This window comes from Solanum tuberosum, unplaced genomic scaffold, assembly GCF_000226075.1.
Source record: "Solanum tuberosum cultivar DM 1-3 516 R44 unplaced genomic scaffold, SolTub_3.0 scf00027, whole genome shotgun sequence".
NCBI lineage: Eukaryota > Viridiplantae > Streptophyta > Magnoliopsida > Solanales > Solanaceae > Solanum > Solanum tuberosum.
In genome coordinates this window covers 1,947,205-1,950,588 of record NW_006238953.1, presented here as the reverse complement: position 1 = coordinate 1,950,588, position 3,384 = coordinate 1,947,205, and positions in this window count along the sequence as shown.

Below are 3,384 nucleotides of genomic sequence, written 5' to 3'. Positions count from 1 at the left end.
TCATGTGGGGTGTGCACTCTAGTTATTGGATAGGTTCTACAACGTGTAGGTAGTAGTATGGGATGCTATCTACACATGGCACGAGTAGGCTTTGAAGATACTAAAGTGAGTTCCCTAAGTCTAACGACTATTATGTGAAAGTCCCCTTATGTGCTTGAATGTCTCCAAAAATGGTTTCTTAAAGAATGTTGGTCTATTGATGTTATGTTGTAAAGGAAATGTCCTTATCTAAGGTAATCTTGAGGAACACTTAAGTGTGCTTGAAGAGGTTGTATGGGCGGTCACTTTTTGTCTTACTCAAGTGTGTCTTAAGGTTATATTAGGTAGAGGTCCTATGGTAATGAAATGGCATGTGTTCCTTTAAAGTTAAGCATGGGTTGTATATGAATATATGTTGAGTATGTATACGGTTGGCTATGGTTTTATATGTGAACATTGACTTAGTATGTTATATTGTAATGGTAAATTTCCTTATCTATGGTAACCCTTAGGAATACTTAGGTGTATATGAAGAGATTGTATGGGCGGTCACTTCATGTTTCACTTAAGTGTGGCTTTGGGTAACTTGAGATAGAGGTCAAGAAATGATGAAAAGGCTTACTTGTCAATTATGTTCATGTGTTGTACATTGGTACTAGTTGTGCATGATGGCTTGTGATATGAAGCATGATAAGTGGTAAGTTCACATTTGGTGGCCTTAGGATGATGCTTTAGTGTGGATGGTGGTATGGGACGCTATCCATACATTGCACAAAGTGTTGTCCAAGGGTTACTTGAGGTGGATGGTTTAAGGTGAAGGAATGGGTTATGTGTGGAGTATGTGCTAAAGTGGTTAATGACTTGTATGTTGGTTATGGTTGGATATTGTGACTCTTATACTTGTATTTTTTTTCATGATGTTTTACCAAATGGCATAAAAGCATGTTTCTCCAATGAACGTCCCTTTTTGCATGTTTTTGCATGGCTTCCATACTTAGTACTTAATTGTGCTAACCCCTTCCTTTCCCTTTTTGACTAAAGTGTAGGGATTTGGAGATGATGACATGTCATGGCTATTTGATAGGTTTCTAAGTGTTGAAGATGAAGACTTGGTGAGTCCTCATAGATTCGAGGACAATACCCAATATGTTCTTTTATGTCTTTTTAGTATTGTTTAGGTTGTGTACGGGATTAGTCCCGAATTTTGTACTCTAAAGTATTAGATGGTTATGAGACATCATGTATAAAGTCTAGAAAGTCTTCCGCTTGCTATTTTTAATTAAATGTTTTCTTGGTAAAGAAAGTTTTAAATTCATTATGTTTTTAGTGTCTATGCGATGAATGAATGCTAAGAGGCTTGTATTAGACCTCTTCGAGGTCGAGTACGCCGGTTACGACTAGGGGGTGCTCCCGGGTCGTGACACTATAAATGAGTATTCTTCGCCCTTGTGAAAGAGACAGTTGAAAAGAATATAATAAGACTCTACATTCTACTTTCGATATCATTTTATCTTCATTTTTTGTTTAGTATATTTTTATATGTGCCTCTCATTTTATAACACGTTATCATCACATGTCTCTAACCTATTGAGATCTGCTTAAGTGGGAATTATTTTTTATTTTTTTTTGTTAAAAGTTAATCAATTTTCTTTCTAATTAAGGTATACATTTATATATTTATAACATCTCTAATAAGACTTTCGTGAGTCTTTTATTTGTAATTTAATTACCCTATATATGACTTGCTTGAGGTATTATTATGATACTTTACTAGGCAGATAATCAATACGTTAAGATTTAATTTATTATATTGATTATAGTGAACACCTAATTTTTGACCAGTTTAATTTGTTCCTACAATATATACTAAGGTCTTTTCTTGTATTTTTGTTTTGTATTTTGTATTTTTTGTTTGTTTGTTTTGTTTGTTTTTTATCCAAAGGACTCTATTTTGATTGAATTGGCTGATTTAAACTCAATTCTGATAGCCCTATCAATTTTAAATTCGGTCTAATAACAATGATCAAGATTGAATCTCAACTATTCATAACATTTTGATCCAAGGGCAATGTGACCCTACCAAAAAAATATAAAAAATACTCCAAAAAATCAAAAATTTGGCCCTATTTTGTATTTATTTTTTTCTTCTCCACTTTCTTCCTACCTGCCACCATCGCCGTCGAATACCACCCTGTTACCGAAAAATCCTTTCATCCAAATCAACAAACCTACCATTTATCTTTATCTGTAGCCAAACTTCATAGATCTAAGAAAACCAAACACAAATCATAAAATTTTCTTTAGAATTATGAAGTTCCGTTCATTTTCATTCCATACCTTTTACATAAATGTTTAGAGCTCTTTAAGATATATCTTTTGATATAAATTTTATGTCAAAACTCCATCAAAAAAATTTCTGTGAAATTTCCAGCAACCTCAATTCACTTGAAAATCTACATCAATATTTTCTTCCTCTCACCTCTATTCGAATTAGTCTCTATCACAACCTTTTTAACCATATAAGTCATTTTGGTTCTGAATTATGTATTATTTTGTTAGTGTTCTTTAAGTTTTATCATGTTGAGTTTTGCTTGAATTTTATTTAATTTTAATTTTAATTTTGTCTTTATTTATTGTGGGTGATCTTCAATATAGGTTAGATGTTTGAATTTTGTATTAATAGGCTAGTTCATCTTTTGAATTTTGGGTCTTGCTCAAATGGGTCTATATATTGGGCCTATTTTAAATTTTCAGATGAACCATTTAACTATTATTCAATTAATGAATAAAAGAAATGAACCATCTAAAAGGACAATGCAATCTTTTTTGTTTAATGATGAGTAAGAAGATCCAATTGACAAATGGAGTCAAGTACAAAAGTCTACTAGATCATTCTTCTATCGTAAATGCCACGACCCGAGAGCACCCCCAAGTCGTAACATGCGTATTCGACCTCTCGGAGGTCTTATACAAGCCCTTAGTATTCATCACATTAGATATGTAAAATAGTGCGGAATTAAGAACTCTTTAAAACAAAATCCATAAGACTCAAAGGTCATATTATATATATTTTTTAAAACAGCTTTCAAAAGTACACAAGCAGAATACTAAGTCTCTTAGCCATCTTAGACATAAACCTGAAAACATACTAGGGGCACGGCTCTTTACAATCAAAAGAAGTCTACTAAGTCTATTACAAGAATCTTATCATAACACTAGAATAGAAAAGTCTTGTCCTCGATATATGAGGACATACCACAAGATCTAGGAAGAACTTCAAATCCCAAGCTTACTATAGAACCCGCTCACTTTCCGGAACCTACACTTGTAAAAAAATAAATAGAGAAATATGGAATTAGCACAATTAAGTACTAAGTATGATGACCATGCAAAAACATGCTAAAA